This window comes from Camelus dromedarius, unplaced genomic scaffold, assembly GCF_036321535.1.
Source record: "Camelus dromedarius isolate mCamDro1 unplaced genomic scaffold, mCamDro1.pat HAP1_SCAFFOLD_114, whole genome shotgun sequence".
NCBI classification, from domain to species: Eukaryota; Metazoa; Chordata; class Mammalia; order Artiodactyla; family Camelidae; genus Camelus; species Camelus dromedarius.
The window spans coordinates 9,164,353-9,180,843 of NW_026989787.1; the positions used below are offsets into that span (position 1 = coordinate 9,164,353).

The window sequence follows — 16,491 nt, forward strand, 5'->3', positions numbered from 1 at the left end:
TCCATCTAACCAATCCATCTTGTGCAGATTTTCCCTTCATTCAGTGCAAGTTTAGAATGTATAAATTATCTTGATCAGAATTCAGCAATAAAATCTTAACTCAAAAACAAAAACAACAGAAGTGTCTTGTTCACACAATGCCTGTGTGTCTTTGAAAAAAGAAAACTACCTGGAAGCAGTCCTTTCTGTAGCTTTCTGCTAATTTTGATTAACAGATTCCCTCATCTTGACTTGGAGCAACTCTCTTAGAATCATAAATTGTGAAAATGAATTGCACATTAAAGGTTCTGGCACCCAAGAACCTTGAGTTTTCCAAATAATGTTTTTCAAGACATTTAACTAAATGTAACTATAGTATAAGGAGAAGGTAGTTGTCAATATGAACACTTCAATAGAGTAGAAGTAGTCATGCTGAATTTTTTGCATTCAATTATTCATTCTATGTTATGTGATAACACATAATCTATCAATTATTTGTTAACTATCACAATTAAATTTGTCAGATTCTTTTGGTAAAACCACTACCAAAAATAGCAATGACTAAACATGCTTTTATAAGGATCAAGCAACCAATGCAGTTTAACACATGATCCATTGGAACCTCACATTTCAAAGCCTGGAGTTCTTGGACAGGTGGAAAAAATGTACACACTGTATACATTACAGAAGAGATCTTACAAACTTCTATCAATAAATATCCACAAAACTATTGCATGTCACTGCTAAAATTCAATTTCACAATTCTGTTGAAAAAATTCCATTGGTTACATATCTCATTTAAGTGTTGGAACGAATACTCAGTGACTTCTAAGAAATGATGGACAATCTGAATTAAATAGCTAATTAACTTAAAATCAAAACTATAATAAGTTACATATTTGATAAAAGTAATCTATATGCGTGCTTATCACACTAATATAATGTAGAATAAGATGGCTATAATTGTGGATTACTAGATATACAGAGGTAGTAAAATGGTCCTGCTAGCTAGCAAATCTGATTAATAAAATCAGGACAGAATAAGAAGAAAGTAGGGAAGAGAGGGAGAGAGGAAGATGAGAGGGAGTGAAAGAGGAAAAGGAGGGAAGGAAGGAAGGATTTGTAGTCAAACTGTTACATGTCAGGCCCTAAAATAAATTATCTCCTTAATTCTCCAACACTGGTTCTGTTATCCCCAGAATTTAGTTTAGCTTTTTTTTTTTTTCCAAGGTGAAAACATCAAGGTTTAGGAAGATTAAATAAACTTTCTGTGAACACATAAATAATGAAAGAAGAAACAGGATCTTAAACTATTGACTTTTTATTACATCTGGACAACACAATTTACTTAAACATAGACTGATTAAACAAATATTTACTACTATTTGTTTTTATCATTTATGTACTTTCCTATAACTGATAATCACCAGCAAAAACTCAGGATGTAATGTCTCTTTATTTCACCATTGTAACAGGAGAAATAGAAAAAATATTTTCTATACAAAAGATTTGATTTTAAGATTTTTTTACTCAGCATGCTGAAGATAAATTCAATTAATGGTAGTTAAAATTAATCAGCAAGAAACTGAATGGGACAAAGGGCCTAATTGTTCCTTAAAACATTTATTTCACAGTCTGTTCTAGATGTCATTTTTTATGACATCTTGTTGGGACATCTCTTAATAATAAAAATAGTTACTTTTTTGAGATACACTTTTGAAAGGTTGTGATAACATAATACAAATAGAATAATACTGTTTTACTAAACTTGTGTAAATGCAAATTCCAAAACACAAGCATAAGGTCAGCTTTGTTTCTCAGTACAAAATTAAACTATACTAAATTAAACTATGCTAAAGGGAAGTGCTTGGCTAAGGGAGTTTGGCCATTTCAGTAAATAACCATCATTTATGCAGTTTGCTCATTTCCCTGCAATTCTTTTGCATGTTAAATAAAAATTGATATGAGTGAAAGGATATGAAATCTCTACTAACAAAGTAGAAAGAAAAAGTAACACACTAACTTAAAATATACTTCAGCTACCTGTCATGAGCAAATTTTGAAAAGCCTTTAATGAAAAGAAGTGCAGTACTTGGCAATATCAGTACTTGCTTCTATAGATGATTCAGCTTATTTGAGTCTTAAAAAGGACTCAGATATATTCGTGTCTTCATATCTGAATGCTATGTGGTTTTCCTGTGGGATAAGGTGAATTATTTTCATTTAATAACTTTAGAAACAAAAGATAGGATATTTCCATATTAAATTTTAGATGTTGGTATTTAAAATAACACCTTTGGCCATAGCTTGACCTCATATTTTGTTTCTCTTTCTTTTATATTAATCTTGAGTTATCATTTGCAAAATTTTGTGCATCGTACTTCTTGTGAATAATTAAAATGGGTCAAACCAAGGAATTGTATTTGACTTCTTTAGGGCAGAAAACTGGGAGAAAAAAGTTAAGAAATTCTACCAATTTACCAGGGATTGCTCAGCAAGGCTGACTGCAGGAGACTTTCAACTGCTTACCCATGCAAGGGTTCATCAGTAAACTGGCAATTTCAACTGTCTGTATTTACAAGTTCCTGCTGTTCAACATCAATAAACTCACTGACTGAATTCTTGCAATTCAGCCACACATCCAAGCACTGACTGCAACTGCAAGGAATGTCTTTGAAAAATTGAGATCAAAGATTGAATACTTGCACTTTTAAGTGTAGATCCATTCACATTCTTTATGACTCTTTAGGGAAGCACAGCAGTGGACAGTCATATAACTGCTATGCACTTACAGTTGGTGTTATTTGTTAAGAAAATTTATGGCAGTTTGAAGACCAGAAAAGGGATTGCCAAGATGACAGAGTAGAAGGACACATAGCTCACCCTGTCCCATGAACACACCAAAAATTATATACAAATACAGAACAATTCACACAGAATAACTCCTGAAATTTGACATAATTTCTCTTACTTTGGAAATACAAGGAAAGCCCCACAAAACCAGGTAGAGGAAAAAAAGAAAGAAAAAGGAAATTGGTGCATGATATGCTTCACAGAGAGAGAGCAGCATAGAAAGAAAAGTGCCCTCACCCTGGGAAGCTCCCTCTCCAGCAAAGAGATCCACAGGGACAGAACAGGAGCTTCAGAGGTTTAGAGGAGGCAGCAACAGCAGCTTAGCAGAAAGAACTAAGAGAAAACAGCAATGAGAGTCACTGTGAACCCTAGCCTAAGATGCATGCCAGTGGGGACAGGCTGGGCTGAGCTGCTGCAACTCAGTCTTCCATGGATGAGCCTGGGGAGGGGACTGGGGTTGACTGCACACAGGCAGCCTCAGGAGCCTGGAGTGTGGTGTGGGCTGTGGCTAGAAGAGAGTGCAAATCAATCTGGGTCCCTCCATAGAAAGCACCATTGCATGTGGGATGAGGGGTGCATTGCAACCTTCATAGCTGCCATCTCCACTAGTGCACAGGGTATTGCTCTGCACCAATGTTGATGAGCATTCTTGTGAGAAGAGAGGTGGGGTTCAGTCACAGCCATCTTCTCAGCTTGCTCTGGAGGGGTACAACTGCTGGTGCTTGTCTTCTGGGCAGAGGAGGGGCTGAAACATGAACCGTTACCCAGGGGCCCTGCAACATCACAGGCAAGACTGTCATTCTAGTCCCAGGCAGAGGTGGTTGATTTGCTCTCCTGGTGCATTTGTGGACCTGTGCCTCTAAGACAAATGAGTGGAGATTTGGTGCACATTGGGGATGGGTTTGGCATCAACCGTGGGTCTGTGTACCCTGCTTTTGATTTGTGGTTACCCTGTTTTTTAATTATGTTAGCCCATTAGTATATCTATTTGCTTTAGAATGGTAGTCCTATAGGCTTTAACACATCCTATGATGAATGCAAAGAAAATTTACATTTGGTTTCACTGGGGAATTCTACCAAACATACAGAGAAGAACACATATTGATCCTTCTCAAACTCTTCCAAAAGATTGAAGAGGAGGAAATACTACCAAACTCATTCTACAAAGTCACCATCACCCCAATATCAAAACCAGGTAAATATACTACCAAAAAAGAAAATTATAGGCCAATATCATTGATAAACATAGATGCAAAAATCCCTCACTCCAACAACACATAAAAAAGATCATACACAATGATCAATTTGGATTCATCCCAGGGATGGTTCAATATACACAAATCAAACAATGTGATACACCACATCAACAAAAGAAAGGACAAAAATCACATGATCATCTCAGTAGATGCAGACAAAGCATTTGATAAAATTCAAAACTCATTTATGATAAAAATTCTTACCTAAGTGGGCATAGAAGGAACATATCTCAACATAATGAAAGCTATTTATAACAAACCCACAGCCAGCATAATACTCAACAGTGAAAAGGTGAAAACCTTCCCTCTAAAATCTGGAACAAGACAAAGATGCCCATTCTCATCACTTCTATTCAACAGAGTAGTGGAAGTCCTGGCCACAGCAATCAGACAAGAAAAAGAAATAAAAGGAATCTAAATTCAAAGAGAAGAAGTAAAATTGTCACTAAATGTGGATTACATGAAACTATATATAGAAAACCTTAAAGGCTCCACACAAAAACTAATAAATCTGATAAAAAAAATTTGGCAAGATAGCAGGATACAAGATTAACATTGACAATTCAGTTGCATTTCTTCACACTAACAATGAAATATCAGAAAAGGAAAGTAAAGAAACAATCTCTTTTAAAATCTCATCCAATTAAAAAAAAATTCTTAGGAATAAATCTGACCAAGGAGGAGAAAGATTTGTATCAGGAGGACTACAAAACATTAATTAAGGAAATTAAAGATAACTCAGAGAAATTGAAAGATATCCCATGGTCTTGGATTGGAGAAATTAATATTGTTAAAATGGCCACACTACCAAAAGCAATCATTAAAAGTCCATGAATGATAAACGGAAGAGAGAGTGTGGAGAAAAGGGAGCCTTCACACACTGCTGGTGAGAATATAGTTTGGTACAGCTATTATGGAAAACAATATGGAGATTCCTTAACAGAAACTAAAAATAAACTTACAATATGATTCAGCAATCCCACTCCTGGGCATATATCTGGAGATAACTCTAATTCAAAAAGATACATGCACCACAATATTCATAGCAGCACTATATACAGTAGCCAAGATATGGAAGCAGCCTAAGTGTCCATTGACAGATGGCTGGATAAAGAAACTGTGGAATATTTATACAATGGAATGCTACTCAGCCATAAAAAGAATAAAAGAATGTCATTTGCAGCAATATGGATGGACCTGGAGGTTATCATTCTAAGTGAAGTAAGCCAGAAAGAAAAAGAAAGTTATATATGATATCACTCATATGTGGAATCTAAAACAAATTAAAAATAAACACACAAATGAACTTCTTTACAAAGCAGAAATAGACTCACAGACATAGAAAAAAACTTATGGTTACTAGGGTGAAAGGAGGTGGGAATGAATAAATTAGGAGTTTGTAGATATATGTACTATTATATATTTAATATATAAGCAACAAGTTTCTTCTGTATAGCACAGGGAAGTATGTTCAGTATTTTGTAGTAACCTATAATGAAGAATAATATGAAAACAAATATATGTATGAATACATATATGACAGAAACTTTATGCTGTGCACCAGAAATTGACACAACTTTGTAAACTGACTTTACTTCAATTGAAATATAGAAAGAAAGAAAGAAAGAAAGAAAGAAAGAAAGAAAGAAAGAAAGAAAAAAGAAAGAAAGAAACTAAAAAATTTAAAAGAAAAAAGAAGGCCAACAAAATTAATAAACAAAAAGAGGAAAATTGGATTGGATTGTTTCAAAGTACCCCTTTATCTTATTATTTATAATTTAGTCAGTCCTCTATTCAACCATATATCAGTTGGTTATTGCCCCTGACATTCACTGACCTACTTTCTGCCTCTATCATCCTACTTATTCTAAACATTTCATATAAATTTTATCCAATATGTGGCTTTTTGTGTATGACTCCTTTCACTTAGCATAATCAGAACTACATTCTTTTTATGGCCAAATAATATTGTATTCTATGGATGTACCATATTTTATTTACAAAATTACTTGTTGATAGTCTTTGGCTTGTTTCCATTTTGGGGCTATCATGAATACTGATGCTGTGAATATTTGTGTACAAATTTTTGAATGTATTTTTAAAATTTTCTTGGGCATGACAGTGGAGTTGCTAGATAATATGATAATTCTTTCTTTAACTTTTTGAAGAACTAGCTGCCTTACAAATTGGCTTCACCATTTTACATCTCCCCCGACTCCAAGCAATGTATGAATTTTCCAATTTCTTCACATTCTTTTCTGTTATTGCCTGTCTTTTTTTTTTTTTTAATGATAGCCATCCTGGTAGGTGTGAAGTGGTACCTCAAATTGTATTAACTTTCTTAGCATTTACAAACTAAGTGATATATGTGAAGATATGAAAGTAGATCCATAGGGACATAATTAGATACATGATAGAAGGAGGCATACAGGCATATCTCAAAGATATTGCATGTTCAATTCCAGACAACTACAATAAAGCACATATCACAGTAAAATGAGCCACATAATGTTTTTGGTTCCCAAGTGCATATAAAATTTATGTTATACTACATTGTAGTCTATTTAGCTTGCAATACTATTATATCTAAAAAAGCAATACACATACCTCAATTAAAAATACTTTAAAAACTGTTAGCCATCATCTGAGCCTTCAGTGAGTCATAATTTTTTTACTTGTGAAGGGTCTTGCCTCGATGCTGACAGATCAGGCTAGCAGTTGCTGAAATTTGAGATGTCTGGCAATTTCTTAAAATAACAATAAATAATAATTAATAGCAAAATATTGATTGATTCCTCTTTCACTTGAACACTTAGAGGCCATTGTAGGGTTATCAACTCATCTAATTTAAATATTATTGTGTCTCAGGGAATAGTGAGGCCCAAGGAAAGAAAGAGAGATGGGGGAACAGTCAAGTCAATGGAGCAGTCAGAACACACACAGCATCTGTGAATCTGGTTTTCATCTCATGTGAGTGGGGTTCATGGCAATCTGAAACAATTACAATAGTAACATCAAAGATCACAGGTCACCATAACAAATATAATAATGAAAAAGTTTGAAATACTGGGAAAATTACCAAAGTGTGACAGAGAGATACAATGTGGAAAAATGGCAGTGATAGACTTGCCAGAGACCAGGTTGCCACAAACTTTCAATTTGTAAAGAAAAAACTCAGTATCTGCAAAGTACAGTTAAGTGAAGCACAATAAAATAAGATATACCAGCATATAGAAACTGCCAAACAAATTATGCAAATTCATGATTTTTTTTTCTGAGAAAAAGCATACTCACAAGGTCAGATACACTTTTGTGAGAGGAATGACCCTTTTGAAGTCACTGGCATTGACTGGTTTTTGAAGGATGAACACTATTCACACAGAGTGAGAAGAGAGAGAAAACTCTTCAAATAGAATATTTAAAGTAACATTTTGGGAAGGCAAAATGTACAGGGTATCATTGTGAAACATTGGGTAGATCTACTTTGCTTCAGCAGACAGTTTTACAAGAGAAGAAAATAAACCTGGAAAAATATATAACCATCACAACTAAAATAAGGCAACATAAATAATTAGAGTAATTACATACATTCAATATTTTGAAACAATGCAAGATGATGATAAGTTTAAGTGGCATCATGAGTGAAACATCATAATTAACATGATGTGCACTGAAATTTTCATAAGAGTTTCAGAAAGGGATAGTATTTGAATGGACATAGACACATCCCAGGTTGGTCCAATAGCAGAAGGAACTATTGAGAATTAGATAAGAAATGGGCAAAGCTGTGCCTGCTATTCATTTCTCCCCACAAACCTTGTGCTGTACCATGATATCCCACTGAATCTGGGCTTTCTGAGGACCCTAGAGCTAAGGTTGCTTCTGATCTCCATGTATTTCCATTCTTTTGAACCCAATTTGGCTACTAGTTACATTATGTTTATATAAACGAAGTGTTTTATGTGAGGGTATTAATTAGCTATGTCAGCACTGGACTGCACTCTGCAGGTCTACAAGCCCTGTACTTGCCCAGCTTCAAGACCTGAGAAAGATCCCAGAGTCAGCAACAGAGATAATCAATAGTTTAATGATTAGGGTGATCTTACACATCTGAAGCAAAGTCCTGGAGCAACATCCTGCCATGTGTGGGAGCTGGAGGGCAGGACATGATGGCAGTCTTTGCTCCTGGTGGGGAAGAATAGGTTACCAGTCATAGGGGAGTTGATGTCAGGTTGGCTCATTGGTTACGAGGGTAATCAGCACAGGGTCATGCCTCTCACCACCCCTTGGATAAGCATAGTGGTGAGTTCTGATCTAAATCTAGAACAGTCATTAGCTGGGGCCTGGGGTGAATATGAAGGAAGATCAGTCTTATGAGTTGTGTGTAGGTGAAGCAGGCACCAGTCAAGCAGGAGATGTATAGAGAGAAGCCATCTTGAGTTGCCTGACCATACAGCCATCATCAGAGGTACATGTTATTTATTGACTGAAAATAAAGAATCATGGAGTAGTGACATCAGAATTCCCATACTCTCTTAAGGTTATAATTGCTTGTTCTCACTGTATGGGCAGAATCCTTGCCCCCAAGTTTCTGTTGAAACTCAGGTTTCAGGGAAGTGTCTTCCAGAATAATGTTCCTTGTATACAGGAGGTGGAACTGGAAATTAAGAGAATGGTTAGGATATCAGAAAACTAGACAAAATGATGACAAAGGGATGGATATCCATTCAGAGGAGAACATGAGAAAAGAGAGGGGAGAATGGCAATCTGATAGGGGACACTTAAAATAACCAACGTCAGAAAACAACCTTTGAGAGGACATTTTACTTTTCAACAGGAGGATATCACCAAAAAGGAAATCATAAAGTTGGCTTGGAATGTGTGCCATCATCCTAAATAGTCTTAAGACGTGTGATGTGATATGTCGAGTTCTCTGGTGAGTGGAGTGATTAAGCTGTAATGACAGCTCCACAGGGCACAATGTCAGGAACCAGTCCCGATTGCTTTTCTGTTGAAGAGGGCAGTAGGGTGGAGGTGGTCTTCCATTTTCAAGTTCCTTCAATATGCTGGTCCTCAAGCCAGTGCATATGTATCTGGGGCAGCTGAAAAGAAGAAGGATGAAGAAGGGCATTGAAACCCTTTAAAATTGTACTCAAAGAACAAGTGACACTTACTTTTATATGTGACTGACTACAATTTAGTCACTAAATCTAGCTACAAGTCATGCTGGGAAATGTTCCCAGATAAGTACAAGTATCATTTCTACCCAGGAAAGGAGCAGTAGACATTGAATGATAGATAACTGGCAGTCTGGCCCACATCTCCTTTAATAAAGAATCAGTGTAAATCCTCTTATAAACCTGTAGTTTTATGACTCTCAACCCTTGTCTCACAGAAAAGAAAAGTGAGTATCAGAATCAAGAGTAGGCATTTTTGTCCTGCCTTCCTCTGCTCTAACGTCACTTGCTCTCAGTAAGTCAGCTGCTCATTCATAGGAGAAAATATTTCTCAGATGCCAAAAGCAAAATTGATCTATTGTGAAAGAGTTGAAGTGTGTTCTAAAGAAACTTTAGACACTGCTCAGTCCTCGACACTGAAGGCCTTCAGGATGTTATGTGATTGTTATAATTATTTTTGGTTCCTTTAAGTTTGTGCTAGAGCATGGGACAGGTAGCTGTATTTCATTTTAAATATATTTGGATGATGCTATTCATTGAGTAAATGTTGGTCGGACTTAATGCATATCAAGATCTGTGTTAGTCCTGATAATTACTTTAGAAGAGAACAAAATATAGATAAAATTGTGATGTGTTACAGACCCCCAGACACTCATAGTACAATGAGAAGATGACAAGTATTTCAACAACCATCATGAACAACTTTACCACACATACACATGCCACATATAGAATATGTTATGTTATACATGCTACAACATGTATGCTACATATTATATTATACTATAGTGTATTATACTATACACTTTACTGTAGAGGTGAGTAATACATTCTTCCCATTTTCCAGGAGATAAATCCTTAGTAATTTGCATTCAAAGGGAAAGTAGAAGAAGAAATATTTCCACTTGTTTTGGGAAAGAGACAAGGTGTAAATATACTCAATCAATAGGACAAATTATTTGAGGGTACTTCCTTTTTTTATGTGTTCCTCAATACATGTACTTTCTTGCAGAAGTGTACTTGAGCATTTTGATCACTAACATATACATATCATGAAGATGCTGGGTGAAGATAATTGTTTTAATAGGAAACTCGGTAGCATACTCAACTGGAGAATTCTGCCACTGGCTAGAATGACAGATTCAGTGTAAATGTCTAAGCACAGCACTAAGACGATTTAAGTTTCCCTTTTGTATGTGAAACACTGAGGTCATGCTTCTTACATGCAGCATGCTTGTGGGGTAATTGCAGTAGGTGATCAGGGCAATCACACTACCTGTGGATGGCTGTAGGGGATGGTGGGCACAGAATGCTCTGGAATATGACACGATACATTACTACTCCTCTTACAATGTGTACCCCCCAAAATAAGCTACTTTTTAGTATTATATATATAATAGTATTATAGATATATATAATATATCTCCTTAGATATTTAGTTTAATTCAATTAAACTTTTGGACAAATTATGCAGTGTTATAGTCTGTCAGAAAACCTGATGTTACAGGTAAATAGAATACAAATTGAACACATTTTAATTCCCTGTGTAGAAAAAATAGAACACTTTAACATGAGAAAATTCACAATTTCAAAATTTTCATATCAATCTTTAAAGGCCATTATCTGCTTTTAGCTTGGGGAAGCAAACAATGAGGGCTTTTGTGATTGAAACAACGTGGTTTCCGATTTTCTCTATGACATATTGTCATTACTCAAATCTAATTTAATCAATCCATCTTATTAGTGTTTTCTGATATTAAAAAGGATATAAAATTACATTTTATTGAATTATAAGTGTGAGTAAAATAGCTATTAATATTTCCTGTGGTTTGATGTCCATGCACCAGAATGCAATTGAACTATTTTATTAAATTCAAAAATGTTTCTGTTTTTGCTGACATTTGGTTTGCACATTCTGTGTCTTGAGTGATGTTCATAAAGTTTTCTTATGATTTGTTTCTGCCATTGCCACAATACAACACATTTTTATAGTAATACATTCCTTTCGTATTTTAAGACAATAAGATGTAGTATTTTGGAAATATGGTTATGTTTCTAACAATCCTTCCTATGCTCTGGCAATCAGAGGAAGTCAAATTCTGCATTTTCTAAATGTTTATAAAAGCTTTATAGCTACCACAAATAATTTTAATATGAGGGAACATAAGACAGAATAAAATGATGCTGACAATATAAAAAATAGTATACACATATAATATTTTGATAAAAAGTGCATTTAGACAACATAATAATATTTAATTGTCATAACATTCTGGTGCAGGAATGCTATTATCTACAATTGAAGAGAAGTGAGTCCGAGAGGTCAGTAAACATGTTCAAAGTTGCACAGTTTAGATTTCAGATTCAGAACCACACAGTGAATCTTGTGACTCCAATCTCTTACTCGTTCTGCTAGATCATGTTACTTCCAGAAATAGATCCAGGCAGCCCAGATCTATCTCCACAGTTTACTTTCTCAAAAGAAATTTCAGGTAGGCCAAATTAAATAAAAAATTGAACATCTATTTTTTTTTCTCATATTTAATTCAAGATCAAACTCCCTCTTCTAAATGTGTCTTTATAATTGACCTTCACTTCAAATCCAAGTGCCTTTTTAAATGAGTTTAAATTTATTGTCTCTAGTTTATCTTTTAAACTAAGTAAACAATTTTCAACATCAGCCTCTACTACCAATTGAAACTGGTTAGTAAAAATGACTTTCCTTGTGGTCATATTTTTTAAATTTTGTTTTGATGGGGAGGTATTTATCTATCTATCTATCTATCTATCTATCTATCTATCTATCTATCTATTTATCTATCTATTTATTATTTGTTTGTTTGTTTGTTTAAATGAAGATATTGGGGATTGAACCCAGGATCCTGTGTATACTAAGCATGCACTCTACCACTGAGCTAGAATTTTGTTATAGAATGAAATGTGTCCCTGTATAATTTGTATGCTGAAGTCTAAAACTTGGCTGCCTCAGAATGTGACCTTATATGGAATAAAGCTGTTGAAGGTGTGATTAGTGAACATGAAATCATGGTGGGCTAGTGTGGGTCTGTAACCTAATACGAACGGAGTCCCTGTGAAAAGGGAATATTAGAGCATGGATACACATGGACACAGGGAGAATGCCACGTGGAAATGAAGGTAGAGATCAGGGCAATGCTTCTTCACACCAAGGAACGCTAAGGACTGCCAGAAAAGCACCAGAAACTAGGGGAGAAACCCTAGAAGGAATCAGCCCCACTAACACCTAGATCTCAGACTTTTAGCATCCTAATCAATAAATCGCTGCTTAAGCCATCTAGTTTGTGGTATTATACAGGCCTCATCGGTTAATACATAGCCTTTTCTTTTCTTTATCAAATCCAGTATTCTTTTCAGGCTCTTTCATCTTTATTATGTCTCTAAAAAATTTGGATTTATCATCCCCTATAATGCCTAAAATGCTGGTCTTCTTAAGGATCGTCCTTTATATACAGTTTTGGAATAATATCAAAACTGTGGTTTAAACTAGTACTCATTTATATACCAAAATTGCATATGTCTTCTAAAATCAGGCACAGACTACCCAACATATCTAAAACTGAATTCAGTACACTTGGTGCATTTCCCTATCTTCTTATCTCTTCCCCACCCTCTATTGCTGTAAGTCACTCCTTTGACTCAGTTACTCCAGCAAGAATCTTGAATGAAGGTCAATCTATATTTGCCAACTTCATGTCCTACTTTTAAATAGTACATAAGCCCATCAATTCTATCTCCTTAATAATTCTTGAATAAATCCACCTTTTTATAACCCTTTACATTCTCTCTTGGTCAACTTCAGTACTTTCCTAACTAGCCTTTCTGACTTCTGCCTTGTGTACTTCCCCGAACTCATTGCTGTTCTGTTTAAAGACCCATTCTGTTCTGTAAGATATAATACAGTGTATTGTGACTTTTTAATTTTATTTTTCATTTAACTCAGGAATAATTGACAAATAAATTGAAATTGTGATTCTTTTTTTTATTTATTTATTTTTTATTTTTACCAGTGTTCAGCACAATTTTTCAGTTATTCATGGACATATACGCACTCATTGTCACATTTTTCTCTCTGTGAGTTATCATAAAATTTTGTGTATATTTCCCTGTGCTATACAGTGTTGTCTATTCTACAATTTTGAAATCCCAGTCTATCCCTTCCCACCCTCCACCCCCCTGGTAACCACAAGTCTGTATTCTCTGTCTGTGAGTCTATTTATGTCCTTTACTTACGCTTTGTTTTTGTTTGTTTGTTTGTTTTTGTTTAAAGCATTACTGAAGAGAAAGAAAGAGGCTGGAGGAATAACTCTCCCAGACTTCAGACAATACTATAGAGCTACAGTCATCAAGACACATGGTATTGGTACCAAAACAGACATATAGACCAATGGAACAGAATAGAGAGCCCAGAAATGAACCCACAAACTTTTGGTCAACTCATCTTTGACAAAGGAGGCAAGAATATACATTGGAATAACGACAGTCTCTTCAGCAAGTGGTGTTGGGAAAACTGGACAGCAGCATGTAAAACAATGAAGCTAGAACACTCCCTTACACCAAATACAAAAATCAACTCAAAATGGATTAAAGACTTAAACATAAGACAAGATACAATAAACCTCCTAGAGGAAAACATAGGGAAAACATTATCTGACATATATTTAAAAAATTTTCTCCTAGAAGAAATAAAAGCAAGAATAAACAAATGGGACCTAATGAAACTTACAAGCTTCTGCACAGCAAAGGAAACCAAAAATAAAACAAGAAGAAAACCTATGGAATGGGAGAAAATTTTTGCAAGTGAAACCGACAAAGGCTTGATCTCCAGGATATATAAGCAGCTCATATGACTCAATAAGAAAAAAATAAACAAGCCAATCCAAAAATGGGCAGAATACCTAGACAAGCAATTCTCGAAGGAAGACATACAAATGATCAATATGCACCTGAAAAAATGCTCAATATCGGTAATTATCAGAGAAATGCAAATCAAAACTACAATGAGGTATCACCTCACACCAGTCAGAATGGCCGTGATTCAGAAATTGTGATTCTTAATACACATTAATGAGAATAACAGTTTTTAGATGCAGTTCATTTATGCAACACATCTTTCTATTTTTAGCATCTAGGTTTCTTTAACCTTAATGCATTTTGATTTCCATTCTTTGTAATGATGAAACATTGCAGATTTAAACAAATTTTCATCAGTGTTTTTATTATCTGTTAAGTTAAAACACCATAAACAAAGCCTCTTTTTTCCCTGTCTACTTCACCTTCAAACCTCCTGCCCCTCCCCGAAAACATGCATACACATACACACACACACACACACACACACAGAGTCATCACTCTCTCTTTTTTTCTCAATTGTGTCAGCAACATGCCATGGATATAGCAAACATATTTCTTGGTTGGTCTTTTTGTGAGTCTGAATGAGGTTCTTATGCATCTGTAAGTGATTGATTAAAAAGAAATTTTTGATTTCATAGATAAAGTGGTAAAATGCTTTGGAAAGTCTTTCAAAATAGCATTCCTAAACTTGAAGTGGAATTTTGACATTTTGGCATTTAACATTTTAAGTTTTATCCATTTATTAAGCAATTTAATGTGTTTTTGTCACCTGGCCTTTTCTGTCTTATTCATATATTTCCAGATGATACAAATTTCTTCCCCAAAGAAAGTTCATAATGGCAAGAATCGTAGTTATATTCTTGATTTTGTGTTCTGTAAGGTTTTATCGAACCATACAATTCTAATAGCATCTTTTTTCTTTTTTGGTGGAAATGGGAGAATAAAAAATCATTTGTATCAGTATAAGTCAAATACTACTTTCTTTCAATAATTAAATATTTTAAGTAAACTGACCTATTAACAGTTTAACTTTTTAATTTTTTCTTGTTCATTTCCCGCCATGAAAATCCCTAATTTTAACACAGTAAGCAAAATTTCCTTGGGTGACTAGATCTTAGAAATTGGAAAATGCATTTGCTCAGGCAATAAGGGCTTTACTATATCAACATATTTCTGCCATGCTTATAAAATCATTAAGCTGACACCTTTGGGAAGATTTTAATTAATTACAAAATGTCAATTAATTGATAGAGTAAAATGAACAAAGGTAACATGGAACAGATTTAGCAGTATACGAAAGAGTTGGATATCTTCAGTCTATGCTTGATAGAAAGTTCTAATTTCCCTATCTTGAGAACAAAGGACACTGGACTTAGACATCTGTTTCCAATTTTGCTGTTAAGGAGATTTGGGCCCAGGTAGGTCACTTAAATGATGGACATCTCTTTTCTCATAAATGAAAGGACAGGATCAGAGTAGGTAATTTCTAAAATTCTTTCCAGCTCTAATATTTTATTTTTTTTTGTCAAAATCTATCAGCCTTAGTGATACATGTTGTCAAAGACTAGAGATATAGAGAATGATGATGATGATAATGATGATTTTGATAATGTCTAATATTATTGAGTGTTATATGCCTGCATTTGATTCCCTAATTTTTCTAATAGGGGAATATTACTGCCTTCCATTTTATTAATGAGAAAATTGAGGAAAAGATAATTTAACTAATATGACCAATATCATAAAGCCCTATGCCAAAGTCAATTATTTCAAATATTAAGCTTTATGGAAAGAATATTATCAGTGTTCATCAGTATCCTTTCTGTGCACCAGCAAGACTACATTATTTATCGACTTGAAGATCATTAAGGTCATGTGATTAGCTTTGTCCAATGGCCATGAGTCAAATTTACATGTATAAGTTTTGGCACAAAGCATGGAAAAACCAGCAATGGCTCTGCAGGTGCCTCTTTTTCTGAGATGCCCATCAGGAGGCAGTAATCTCCATATGATGTTGCTTCAAGATGGTGGTACTTTCCTTGTATTCTGAATCACTGAGTTGCTGGTTGTGGGACAGTTCATCTTGCTTCTTATCTGGATACAGACTTTGCTAGAGTAAATTCTAAATCTTTGTTGTTTAATCCACTGAAATTTGGATTAAATCCACACACACACATATATGAGGACATTTAGCCTATATACAAAATCAGGACATTTTCATCTTCAATGAAAGTTAAGGGCATGAAGCTTTGAAAGTTTTCCATGTTATCAATTATTCCAGTATTTCCTGATATAATCAGCCACCTGGTAGTTAGCATTGGCTACCATGAAAACAT

At 34.7% G+C, this 16,491-nt stretch overlaps 1 long non-coding RNA gene across 1 annotated transcript in view; it reads right to left on the reverse strand.

Annotated features, from left to right (window-relative positions):
• Positions 1–7,898: 7,898 nt before the first annotated feature.
• The window catches only part of LOC116151843 (uncharacterized), a 45,817-nt gene continuing 37,224 nt past the window's right edge, over positions 7,899–16,491 (reverse strand). The window contains exon 3 of the long non-coding RNA XR_010379954.1: positions 7,899–9,190. This is a non-coding gene — a long non-coding RNA (uncharacterized LOC116151843). The remainder of the gene's footprint in view (positions 9,191–16,491) is intronic.